Genomic DNA, 14,949 nt, shown 5'->3' on the forward strand with positions numbered 1-14,949 from the left:
CCCTCATTTCTCAGAGACACCAAACACCTTCTGAACCTAATAGATCAGATTACTTAGACAGGAGATTATGGTTGGCTCACTGCTCACAACAACATTTGTGACATTATTAGGAAGAACCTTCCCATTTTGAGAGCTGATGACCATTTAAAAAGTGTGGTAGAAAAAAGTTGTCGCTTTGTCTCAAGAAGGATTGTTACAATAGGTAATATGATCTTCCCGAGTGCCCTGAGAAAACCAAATAGTGAGAGCAGTTGGCTTACATGCAAAGGACACTATTAAATTCGGCACCCGTAGCTGTGTAGCGTGTGATTTAACTCAGACTAGTAAGGTGTTTCAATCGGTTAACACTCAAAAAGTATATAATTGTAGTTACTGATATGGTAACATGTACAGTCTGTAAGAAACAATACATTGGGTGCACTTCTCGAGAGACTAGGTTCAGGATAAAGGAATACCTTTATGATACAAAGGTAGACCCACTACTGGAGTATCTAAACATTTTATATATGAGCACCAGAGAGACACTAGGACATTTAGTTGGATGATCATTGACCTAGTGAAAAAAAAAGAGGGGTGGCAACAGAATACGGGATCTATTTAGAAAATTAAGCCTATTGGATCTTTACGTTGCAAACACGTAGACTCCATGGTTTGAATATAGATGGTGATATCATCAACTTTTGGCAGTGAGGCATAGAAAAGTTCTTTTTAAAGAAAAAAAAGAAGAAAAAAAATATTTTTCACTTCACAAATGTACCTAGTATTAAAATTAAGGTCATTGACCTGGCAAGAACCCCATACAGAGGGGGAGACATATCTACAGTCTTAGACAGGAAAGAACTATTTTGAATTTACAAATTGAAAACCAGGTCACCCTTGGGTATGAATTTGGAATGGGATATGAGATATTATGTTGACTAGATAAATACCATTTAATATATGGAAAATTATACATATATTTTCATATTAGTATATATTTTAACATATATTTCTAGCTACATAATTCCCTTCTTATAGTTTTCACATCATATCTATTTATTTGTGTTTCATGAATTCTTTAATAATCCCATTGCGACAATCTATTGTTGTGCATTTTTACACACTAATGCTTACAGATGTGTATATATATATATATATATATATATATATATATATATATATACTCTTTTACAAACATAGATATATAGATTTCACTTTATCAATGGGGTCAATCTCCAGTTTTTAGGTACCTACCTATTTATTTATTTATATACTAATATCATCATCTATTAATTTATGGTATATTGGTATTATATTTATGAGTTTTGCTTGAATTAATTGAGGTTTTTTTCTTGCATGTATTTATTATCAAAAATTATGCCATTTGTATATATAAGATCTGTGGTTAGGTTACTCATACTGTCATTGCTTCATGGAACACAATCCTTTATTATTATTATTATTATTATTATTATTTTTATGTTTCATATTGAAATCAATTCTTTTTGGATCTTCTGTGTAATTTTGTTAATCTGGTAGATGTGTTCATGCAATTTTATATGAATTTTGTATGAATTAATTCATATCTACATAAATATTTATTTTTATTTTTATATTGATGTTTATAACTTATAGATTGCACCCAGTGACACTTTATTTCCAATAGAATTGCTCCTATTTTCATCTGTTTTCTGTATTATGCATTTTTCTGTAATTCACTTCTTAATAACGTTCACATATATATATTTATATTTCATACTTCAATATATTGATATTATGTTATTAATTTTACTAACATTATGTGCTAGGTATTGCCTCTCGTTCACAAGTATACTGTATTTTTTTTTAATCTGATCTGTTGTATTTACTGTGGCCACATACTCTACTTATAAATTAGATGTCTGAGTGAAACCTATTAATTGCATCACTTAAACAGACCAAACATTTAATTGGTGTGCTGTCCCTTTAAATACAACAGCTGTCCCTACTTGTATTCAGCATCTATGATTAAGCGCAAGTGTGCGTGAAACATGTAAGATCGCTGTTTCCCTCCATCGTTTGTTGTGTCTTTTTTCACCAATATGTGTGTTTTTTATTTGGAATAAATAACCTTTTTTGTGTTGCTCAGTAGCCATCCGTTTTTTCTTTAAATTGTCTTTGCGGCAGTCCTCCGCTTTTTTGGTTGGCTCCACACTACCCTTTTTTCCTTGAGTTGGTCTGCTCTACCCCTCTTCCTTCCACCCGGCGGAAGCTTACTGCAGCAGCACTTCTCTTTCTACATAGAAAAGTTCTTTGTTATAAAAATATCTCTGATTAAATAGTGTATTGGCTTAGCAGGTAGGTAAGTGGTCAGGTAATAGCCCATTGTGGTTATTTGGATATATCAGCAATACAGCATGTATGTATACATATATGCTGATAATACTAGTAGCATTGTGCCACAACAAAATACATATATACACAATGTTACATTTATCAGGTAGTTGTATTGTTGAACACATATAGGTATATATTAAGATATTGGGTAACAGTTTATATTGCTTATTTTGCTTATTGTTTTAACTACAAATTGTATAAAGGAAAGCATAACAAGTGTTAATGGCCACAATAATTTTATTTTTTTTTACAATAACTTTTTTATTTGTTTTAAAGTAGTAAACATTACAGTAAAATAGAACATAAGCACAATTTCACAATTATTGAATCATGTTTACAGAGAACTGAGAAGACTTCCACTTCCCTCATATATAATAAACTACGTCCATTATTTCTGTATGGCTGAATAATCAACCGGAGATGATTCTAGATGTGTATCAGTGCAAGAGTTCTCACCTTTTGGGGCTCACTGAAACCCATAGCGAAGACCTATATCTCCTCTGATTACCCCAAAAGGGTGATAAAGTTAAGCTTGCCCACACATCGTGGTAGGTAGTGTAAAGTCTCTGTATGCTGTAGTTTCACATCTTAAAACCTGCTATCATTGTATAATCAAAACTTAGCATATCGATAAACAGCAAACAAGAATGGAAAGGGGTTAAGAAAGGGGAAGAGAGGGGATGGGGGGGTTGATGAAGAGACAACCCTGGATTTAAGGTGTACAGTTAGGCTTTGTTAACCTCTATGTCTGTGTCTGTATCCACTAAGCGCTGGGAATATGCAAATCTCGTGGGTTGTTTTACTTTCCACTATATCTGTTAAATCGCACAACATGTTTTTTTTTTTTTACTATTTTGGGGTAATAGAGTCCCAGAAAAATCTGAGATCTGCATAAAATGCAGACTTGTTTCTTCTGTAGTAGCCATATTCCTCACATGAGAGCATCTCGTCTGTCTTTTGTATCCATTGTTCTGGTGTTGATATTGAGAGTGACTTCCAGTGCAAGGCAATAAGGGTTTTCGTGCAATTAAGGCCTATGCGGGGTCTCATTTAGGAGGACTAGCTTTGGGTTTAGGGAAAAGTCTACCTCAGCTAACTTTTTCAGGGTGTGCTCTACACTATGCCAAAAGGGGCCCAGTTTTGGCATGTCCACCACATGTGTAACATGGTGCCCTGCCCATTGCATCCTCTCCAGCAAAATGATGAAGAGGCAGGATAAATGCTATTCAGCCTAATTGGCGTTAAGTACCAGCGTAGTAAGACTTTATAGTTGAGCTCTATAACTCTGGGGGAAGTGGAGGAGGTATGTGTGTTCTGGAAAAATTTTAACCATTGTGTAGTGTCCAGGGCTGTTCCTAGTTCCTGATGCCATCGAGCTGTATATGGGGGAAGTGAAGGGGTCTGTGCTTTTTGTAATATAACCTTAGCTAGTGATAGTGAGCCCTTAGTGATTCTCTCAGCTAGACAAATTTGTTCAAATGGAGTCGGAGTTCTAAGGAGATCTTGCTTATTGTGGGTTGTCTGGATAAAGTGTCGTAATTGTGCATATTTTAGCCATGGAGCGAAGAAGCCATGGAAAGTTTGTGAAAGCTCTTCTCTGGTCTTAAGTTTACCTTGAGTAAGTAGTTGTGCTATAGGGATGGAGTCTAAACTTTTGTGAACTATAGTGTCTTTTTTCCTAGGTTCATAACCTCCCATTAGTTCTATGTTAGGAAAGATTGGGGTAAGTGGAGATATTGGTGTGGATAAGGTTGGTGTTGCCTTAAGCAGCTGATCCCATATGTTAAAGATATGTCTATAGAGTGGGGACGACGTGCAAGGGGAAGTGCGTCTGGTCTTAGGGAGCCAGCAAAGAGGGCCAGGGTTAGGTGACCTAAGCAGTTAGGAGTCAACTGCCACCCATGCCTTAGAGTCTTTTCTACAGTGCCAATCAAGAATTCGTTGCAGGGCCACCGCTTGGTAATATAAACATAGGTCTGGAAGACCTAGTCCTCCGCTCTGAAGAGGCCTATACATAGTTCCTCTCTGTATCCTCGGAACTTCGGTTCCGCTTGTTTGCAAAAGTGGGTTTCTTGCAAAAAAATGATTTCTCCCTTGCGCTTATGGAACCAATTAAGGGCAATAGATTTTTTGGTTGGAGAATTAAGGCCCTTAACATTTTGGGAGATAAGCAAGAGCTCAGGTACTGCCATGTGTAATGTAGAGTAGCGCATCTAGCTTGTGTTGACTGTAGTGTAAGTGGTCCGCTACTAAGAGCGATAGTGGTGTGTCAACTGTCTCTAGAGATGTAAGTTTTGATAGAGGAGCGCAACCATTAGAGGAATTTGTTCATGTGGGACCATACCTGAGGACCAGGAAACGTCTGTGGAGTCTTCCAGCTTTGTCTCTATCATCGAGGAGAGAGGGAGAGGAAGAGGAGAAGTAGAGAAAGGAGTAGATTCTACTGGTGTTGGGATCTGTAGTGTCAAATAGAAAAAGTGAGGGGGGGCGGAGTTATCCCTGTATCTGAGCGGTCACACTCTCCATGAGCTCCGGCTATATCTTATAGATTTATACTTCACTGACCGCTCAGAACAGGTAACTGCACACTGACAGAGAACAGCACCAGAGGTAAAACACCTAAGTCACCTAAAAAGGCATAAGAGTCAACTACAGTGCCATATTCTGTGACATTTAATCGCTGAGGACAGCACAGTGCTTATATTACAGGCGCCATTTTGAGGCACAGACCATCCTACAGCAACAACTTTGAACGCAACCAGCAACATTAGGGACTTTGTAACCTTTACATGATGGTGAGACACCCTTTGACCACAGAAATTACAGATCGGCTAGCAGTCTTTATGCGGCAGATGGACAGATGCTTCGCAAATCTACTACTCTCCTTACACCCGGACAACTCCAGCGCCACTATTACGGTGGAGCACTGTAAGATGAGACCGGCACAGGGCAATGCCTTCCTAGGCTTTGGTGCAAATTGGTCAAGCTGGCGACCTCCAGCTCCACAATGTCAAACAAACAAAACTGTCCACAGCACCAATGTAATAAAAGGAATCTTCTTTATTGAATGTTTAAAAGCATACAAGACAGGTATGCAACGTTTCGAGACCGCAGTCTCTTAATCATGCATACACAGTAATGCACCTGTCTCTTAATTTAAAGGCAGTGTCAACCAATCACATTCAGGATCCAAAGTAACACACCTTGTGCTTGGATTAACCTTTTCATCTCTTATTTATACATATATATACAATTGTGATTTAAGTATGTAGATTCTGCCATCCATAGATAGAGACACAAATAAAAACAATATATTTACACAAAGAACATGTAAATTACAAAACACAGGTAAAAAGCAGATGTACACTTACAGAAATATAATGTAATTATATTTCTGTAAGTGTACATCTGCTTTTTACCTGTGTTTTGTAATTTACCTGTTCTTAAATCACAATTGTATATATATGTATAAATAAGAGATGAAAAGGTTAATCCAAGCACAAGGTGTGTTACTTTGGATCCTGAATGTGATTGGTTGACACTGCCTTTAAATTAAGAGACAGGTGCATTACTGTGTATGCATGATTAAGAGACTGCGGTCTCGAAACGTCGCATACCTGTCTTGTATGCTTTTAAACATTCAATAAAGAAGATTCCTTTTATTACATTGGTGCTGTGGACAGTTTTGTTTGTTTGACTATTACGGTGGAGACACTGAAAGCTGAGACGCACACCCAGCACAGCATATCGGGTCCTCGGGACCCCATTCAGCCAGATAACGCTATCACTTCTACTAAGCCAAGCCCTTACCAGGGATCTCTATTGGACGCAGCATCACCGCTTGTGCCGCCGTGGCTTGCCATCGTGCAGCAACCGACACTTGGGCCTTCGGAAGGGAGGTCTCACTGTGCTATCCTGCTCCCGCTAGGACCCGAGCACAGACTGCTCAACATGCCCTGGTATGTACCGGATTTTACTACAGACACTCGACCTCTCGCTTACTCCAATTCCTTTTCTCAAGTACAGGGGAAGATAGAAGACAGAGAAAGTGACCTGTACATGAGCAGATCGCAGGGTCTCGAAGATTGTATCCAACAGCCCCAGAAACCTCACTCAAGCTGCGACAGAAATACTTTAAGTCAGAAACTTTTAATAGCTGCTATGTTTCTGCCCCCCAGATTGGGGATCGGATAAACGGGACAGCTCCTTCCTCATGTACCTCTCCATGGCCTGATTAGTATATGCTGTGAGGAGGAGACATACATATTTAGTAGGTCAATTTGACTGTACCCCATACCGGTTTGAACTGTTAACAGTTAAGACACACAGAGCTGAATCATTTCTCCAGCTTGTTTAATGAGAGTATTATTGTTGTACCTGAGCTTATGCATAGTTTTATCTCCACTAAGTGTTATCCCAATGTTACGGGGAATTTCCTCTCAGCACTCATATTCATTATCTTGTATGCCACTTAGTATGGGACTGCTCCGTAAAGGGTTATATTTTTATTTCTCTCACATGAGAAAATTAAGGCATTACTTGTTTAGACTCATATAAGAAGTACTCCTCTCTCTTTGCCGAGCTACTTAAGTTCTAACCCCCTAGACAAGCCTAATAGCATCTCTATAATGGTTATGTACACCACAACTCCTCTACTTATTAACCATAAAAGGTGCCTTTCATAACTTTCTCACTTAATAATACACCTCCAAACTACTACTCCTCTGACACTTCCTCAGCACTAGACCATACATGCCTCTAACAAGAGCCCATCTCCCCCCCAATTCTTCTTTTTCCTTTTCACACTTTTTCCCTTCCCTCCCTTTCATCTCTTTAAAGCAGCTTTGTCCTGCTGACCTTCCCTATCTTGCTATCCTAACCACTAGGCCCAAAAGCGGCCTCTTCAAAAGCCAATATCCTCTACCTGTGTTCATAAGCTTTTTGGGGTTCAAAAGTAACTCCTCCTAATCATAGAGGATCACATTACAGAAAATAATATAAAAACAGAGGTTTAAAGTAGATGCCTACACAGATCTAATATATTGTCTTTGTATTATTCAACTACCTTTTGTATGTTACTTATTCAGTTATTTTTATTGCATGGCATTTTATTAATACTGTATCATTTTCGCAACCTCAATAAAAAATTAAATTAAAAAAAAAAAAAAAAAAATAGAAAAAGTGAGCAACAAATATACAACAACCAGAACATAACAACAAAACACAAACAGGTAACAACAAAACAGGTAAAACGTGAACATAACAAGTACCAATACTTGGTACTACATTTCAACCCAATAGGGGGGATCATAGTAAATGGAGAGGATTACTATGATGGAGCGGTTTCCATCTGGAGGTAAGTTAATATATTTATATATATTAAGGACTACGGGAGAAAGGTGGGGGCGATAAGCTGGCGCTAGGTAATTGCGCAGCATTATATATATAAAAAAAATTTCCTACATTTTCGAACATTTTTGTAGGTCTAAAGTGGTGTATTATACCGGGTAATGGATACTTAGAAACTTAGACACTGAAGGTGGTGGAATCAGGTTAGTTCATCCCTTGGAGAGTCTGCTTTCTGGGACTCTGTGCTTGGTTTCCTAGAAACTCTCGTCCAGGAAGGTCGTTGTTGTTTTGGCATCTGTGCTGCTGTATTGTCTCTTGATGGTGATGCAGTCTTTGTTGAGAGTGCAGATGGGGCTGGAATATTTAAGCATTTGCAAAACTGCTCAAGGTCATCTGTAGTGCTGTATGTGACCATTTGAGAGTTATGTAGGACTTTAAGACACAATGGGAAGCCCCATCTGTAGGGTATTTTCAAGTCTTGCAAATGAGTGGTAAGGTATCTTGCCTCCCATCGTTTGGTCAACGTGATAGTGCTCAGATCAGCGAAGATCTGTACTGTATATCCCTCAAACAGGATTTGACGTGCTTTTCGTGAAGCTGACATAATTCTCTCTTTGTCTCTGAAACTTTGGAATCGTATAATTATGTCTCTAGGCGGTTTGTCCTCTGGCTGCTTTGGGCGTAGAGCTCGGTGGGCTCTATCTAGAGGAATGGTTGTCGTTTCTTCTTGCAAGATGTGTTCAAATAGGTGTTGCAGATGTTGTTGAATTTGGGTAGTCACAAGTTTTTCGGAGATGCCTCTGAGGGTACGGTTTTGAATATCTGTATCATTATTGTATTGATCCATATCCTCTTCCATTTGCATTACCCTATCACCCAAGTCAGAAAGGTCTCTTTTAACTTCAGTTAGTCCCTCTTTTATAAGTTTGCCCACTTGAGTGAAGAAGGAGGCGAAATCTGCCTTAGTTGGCAAATTTTGAATGTGAAGGCGTACCATTTGCAGTATCTGGCACCTCACTTGTGCTTGATATAGAGGATTCCAGCACTTTTAAAAAAATTGTCCATTTTTGAGGTAGCAGGTACAGAGCCATTGTTGGATTTGTCAGGCCTGGGTGTGCGTCTCGACGCCATTTTGGCGCCTCTGAGTATCAGAGTGGCAGGGATATCTCATTCAGTGGTGCAGCTTCTGTGTTGTACTAGTGCATTAACAGGAGTTATGAGAATAATAAGAGATCACAAAATGTATCCCTTTAAAAGTTTTTCAGTCCAGAACCGTCATGCTATCTGCTTATTACAGCAAAACCATTCCTTCATTTTCCACAATTTTAAACAAGGAGTTAATGATGCTTTAATTCTTACATAGCAGTGTCGTTTTAAGCTGTGTGAGCTGTTGTGCAAGCTACATCAGTGTTATTCTTCATACTTAAAGTTAACTTGATTTTTAGCTGCATGTAGCCCCTGCACAGTGGTTTTAAAGTCCACTACTTATGTCTTATTTTATATTGGGAGACGTCATGTGGAGTCTGAGGTAAAAGGCTTATGGCTGCCAGATCTAGGGAGGCCTAGTTGTTATACGATTTTGGATTATACCTATTCAAAAGGGCTTTATTGTGTGCAGGGTTATGTATACTAGCACCCGGTCTGATTATTTGCAGAGTTTGCTGCACTCCCACCCCAGAAGCTCAGCCGCATGTGTTGCAGAGTCCGGGACTCAAGTAGTGTGTGCTGAGGCTTGCAGCCCACTGATCTACGGGCCCGACTCTTTATACACCTTACCCGTGACTTTTTGGGCTCAAACTGGGCTCTCGCTCATCTCGAGGCATTCCGCCGTGTTTTCTGTTTTATTACGGCATAGGCGTCCTTAAAATCTGCCATGGAAGGTGCTCCTTTACCCGGAGCAAAAAATCATGCGGCCATCATAGACGCTGGCCGGCTCTGCCCCCGGCCACAATAAATTTATGTTGCTTTACTTATTTATTTATATACATTACTTAAAATGTATTGAATTTCTGAGAAAATTGAATTTCTGAGAAAGATTATCTATTTGTACATGAGGGTGAATATCAAATGGTTTAATGTGCATATAGGCCTTGAGCACAATAGTATTAAAATAAGCAATAATTGTTCTCTGTTCGGGTTAAGGTTAGCTGTCTCTTTAAGTACAAGCAGTGAGGTTTCTGTAGTCATTGAGGCAACCAATGAGATTGTGAGGGAGCGTATTTAAGCTCCACAGGTGATATTAGGTAACTAAGTCTATGATTAAGGCTGTCAGCAGACAAAACTTATCAGGCTAGCCTGACATGTCTGCAGTTTTATGATTTTACATGTGTGCCATGTTTTAAGGATATAATAATTTTTAAGCAGTTTTGCTTGTTTCGATATATATATATATATATATATATATATATATATATATATATAAACAATGTCAGCTATAGTTTTAAGTTTTGTTAAGTAAAGAATAAAAGCTTCTCACTTTAAACACTCTCCTATGATGCTCAATAGCAGGGGAAAACAGTCATGTACTGAAAACATATCATATATATATATATGTGTGTGTGTGCATATACTGTATATGTATGTGTGTGTGTATATATAGGCAGGCCAGCACTCGTGGTTAACATTTCATCCACCCAGGGTGCTTCTAATGTATTGATAGAAGTGAAGAAAAGGGATACACTCACCAGGATTTTCAAAGTTACCATTTAATGTAACATTTCGGGGTGTTACCCCCTTCGTCAGACAATACAAAATAATATAGCTCCAAGTTCCAGGGACAGGAGGGACCCTCTTGGTGGAGCTACCCAGTCAGGGTAGCCGGTGTCCGTCCCATATATATATATATATATATATATATACACACACATATACAGTATATATATATATATATATATATAGTGGAAAAAAGGCACAGTGCAGAAGACGATGAAAGTTTAAAAATTCCAAACTTTATTAGGTAAGCATAAAATACCCACAACATCCATGGGAAACAGGAAGAGGCACAATCACTTGCAAAAAACGGCTGACATGTTTCGACCTTCAGGTCGTAATCATAGCTGTATGTAAAATACCTGACAGCTTATTTAAGGTTACAGGTTGAATTTCATTGGATAAAATGTAATTAGATTAAAAATGTAGCAAGGTTTGTCATATGGTAATTACTATACCACTTCAACTTACATTCGTTTGTGCCCAGTTCAAAATACAGACTATTTATGACAGCTTATTTAAGGTTACAGGTTGAATTTCATTGGATAAAATTTAATTCGATTAAAAATGTAGCAAGGTTTGTCATATGGTAATTACTATACCACTTCAACTTACATTCGTTTGTGCCCAGTTCAAAATACAGACTATTTATGAGGATAATCCCCACACACATATTGTGGTTTAACACTGCCCTGAATATTAGTCAAGTATTTGAATGATAAACATGGAAAAAAATAATTTTAAATAATTCCAAATAATTTCAAAGTAATTTTAAAAAATCATATTAACAGTTCTAATTTAAGTGTACAAAAAATATATATAAACTTCTATGCATGTGTATATACAAAATTATATACATACAAAAAATACAAAAAGTATATATCTTGTAATGAATGTGTTATAATGAATGAATTAGTGAATGTTTTGATGAATGCATTAATGAAACCCATATTTAAACACCCATTAGTGTGTGAATACATATATGCACACACTAATGTACTGTATCGTAGCAATTGTATATGTATATATACAGATGAAGCGAAAGCTAAAAGGCTAGATCGCTGAAGCCTGATAGATAATAGAAAAATATGTGTTTATTGTTAACTATGTTCAAAAGCATTACATTTCAGTATTGTTTTCTTTAAATTAAATTGCAGATGAACTGTATTCATGGATGAGTCAATAAGTCAAGGTATGAATGGGTGAATGAATAGTTAAAGAATAGATGGATGAATGGTTAAAGAGAAACATGATAATCTTAAATAAGTACAGAAATTCATGAATGTATGAATGCGTGAGTAAATGATAAGGTTGACCACTAGGGCATTTAGTTGTGGCCACTATTATACCACTGAACAGTGTAGGTCCCTAACACTAGTGTCAGAGAGACACATATGCAAATACACATTAATATATATATATATATATATATATATTTATATTTTATAAGGTGGTCAACTAAATATAAAGAATATGCATATACTCCTGCATGCATATATGTGGAGAACAGGGAGGGTGGCCAAGTATGCTGAGACTAAACAATAAATCAGCAAAATGGCACAAGTCTATCTAGACTCCACATAATTGTGAATGTACCCATGTACCCCTGTCATATCCAAACACATGCATGCAAACATTCATATACCCACCTACATGAATATGAATGTGGGCTCACTGTGGGAGAGGGAGATGCACTAGATGGTTACAGACGTGTCAACCTTATAGACTAAATAACCAAACCTTAGGGTAAATTACCTCCAAAAATTGATTAAATCATATTCAAACCAGTCGGTACCCTGGTCTGGAGTCTGAAGATCCAATACATCTCCCTCTTCCGCAGCAGCTGTTAATGATCACCACCTCTAGGAGGACACATAACCCTCTCTATGGCTTGCCATCTCAGGGTACTAACACTTTTGTCATGGCATCAGGCAAAATGTCTAACAAGAGGGGTGCTAGCTTCACCCGCCTGTATTGTGAACAAATGGTTCCTAATGCGAACTTTCCCCTCATTTGTAGTGAGACCCACATATTGAAGATGACAGGATGTACAAGTGAGTAAGTATATCACGTATGTAGTAGTGCACTTCAAGCAACTATTTATGGGAAAAGTTTCCCCGGTGACCTCTGATCTAAATATATTAGATTCTGTGATATACTCACACACTCAATACTTCTGTCTGCACTTGTAGAGTCCCTTTTGAGTAAGCCAAGAGCTGACCGGTTTATTCTGCTCTGGCAATGACGAAGGTGATAATGTATTCGCCAGTGTACGCGTCCTTCTATAGGAGCAGCGTAATCTATCTTTTACACATTTTTCCAATTTGTCATCGGCTGACAAAAAGTAAAAATGTTTTTTAATGATCTTACAAATCTCAAGATATTGTGCACTGAATTCTGTGACAAATGTCACCCCTTGGAAGTCAGTGTTTGGTTTTTAGACATCTTAGACTGATCTTGATTAAGGTCAGTTCTATCTACTTTCTGTACTTGTCTCTCCGCTTTTCGGATAACCTTTTCTGAATACCCTCTCTGTTTAAATCTTCTACTGAGATCTTTGGTTTCTTCCGGACTACAGTTCCTCTTTACTCTGACAAACTGTCCCTTGGCCACTGCAAAGGGTACGTGGCGTGGGTGACAGCTTTTGGCGTGCAATAATGCATTCCCAGCTGTAGGTTTTCTGTAAATGTTACTAACAATTTTCCCTTCTCTAGTTCCTGTTGAGGAAATGTCCAGAAAGTTAATTGAATTTTTATGTAATTCAGAGGTAAATCGAATGCCAAAATTGTTCTCATTCAAAAAGTTAATGAAATTCGAGAAGTCAGCTTCATCACCCAACCAGATGACCAGAAGGTCATATATATAAAGTAGTGAAGAAAAGGGATGCACTCGCCAGGATTTTCAAAGTTACCATTTAATGTAACGTTTCGGGGTAACCACGAAACGTTACATTAAATGGTAACTTTGAAAACAGTCATACATTGTAGCGTACAAGTACTAATGCAATATTATACATATATACAAGTAGTTCAACAATAGGTGTGAATGTCCTAGTATACAGTATACAGAGAAAATGTATGCAGAATAAAATATTTTCAATAAAATAAAACTATAATTCACAAGTAAATATCTCACATGAGTACTATGTAATATGGATATTATCCAAAACAAATGAAATTTTGGTTTGTATCAAAAACAGGAAAGCAAATTCAGCCACTTCAGTATATGTATCTCCTAGGTGATTGAAAAACCAATTGTGAGTAGATTAACATATAAAACGATGGACAACTTTAGACAGCAGGTCCCTTTGGGAGTCTACTTACACTCCTTTACCTCAATCCTATGAGGTAAGTGCAGCGCAGTGCAAGGGGAGTCCCTTGGGGTTGTGCCGAAATGACTTCTGGAAAAACTGCCTCTCTTCAAGAATCGTTCCCAGGCATATATGGCATGTAAAAAAGAAAGCAAATAATAGTGCAACTCCGTATAAAATTGTCACACGATTTATTATAATGAAAGATATATGCTTACATTAAAAATCCTCAATAACATATGAGGTAATTAATAACTATTAATGCCATATATTGCATAAAAGCTACAAAATGTCCTGGATTTGAAGAGTGCATTATGTGCAAACGTGTAATAAAGGTCTTGACGCGTTTTGAAGGGAGCATACAATTTTAACCCTTCTTCCTCAGAGGCTATCACCGTTTGCTGTTAGAAGTATATATATATATATATATATGTATGGGAAGATTCTAACTCTCGCGGAGGTTGATGGGATGAGTACAGTATTAATACAGGTCACACAATGCTGATAACTGGACCCTGTGTTTCAACAGGTGAGCATTTATAAGCACTCATTTGATCAACTTGATCTATCACTCATTTGGGATATTAGTATCTTTTTGTACCCTTTCCATCATATGCATATGAGGAACGTCTTCTGCAAGCGCTATTAGAACAAACCCTGTTCACTACTTTCCCTTTTAGTCTCACCAAGGAGGGTTGAGACACCACTAATAGCAGCATACATCAGACTTCTCCATTAAACATCTAACTCCAAAACTACTCTTCTCCAATTTTGGCGCAACTACCTACTCCCTCTCTTCTCATATATGTATGTATGTATGTATGTATATACTGTATATGTGTAGATATATATATATATGTGACGGACACCGGCTACCCTGACTGGGTAGCTCCACCAAGAGGGTCCTTCCTGTCAGTGGAACTTGGAGCTATAGAGCGGAGAGTAGTGATTACAGCCAGAGCCCACCCAAATAACCAGACAGAACCAGTATTCAGGTGGAGGAAAAACATTCTTTATTGTGAAACACACACACTTTTATATACACCCAGCTCATCTTGATAAGGGCCTTATCTGACCACCAGATCTCCCGCCATTCCCACCCCTCCAGACAGGCTGGTGCCCCCCATAGTCCCATAGAGTCCCAGTGGTACAGAGGCGGTAATCCTAGGGGAGCAGCGGGACTGTGTCCCCAGATGGCACAGTCCAAAAATTGTCATGATCCATTG

This window comes from Bombina bombina, chromosome 1 (assembly GCF_027579735.1).
Source record: "Bombina bombina isolate aBomBom1 chromosome 1, aBomBom1.pri, whole genome shotgun sequence".
Classification (NCBI taxonomy): domain Eukaryota; kingdom Metazoa; phylum Chordata; class Amphibia; order Anura; family Bombinatoridae; genus Bombina; species Bombina bombina.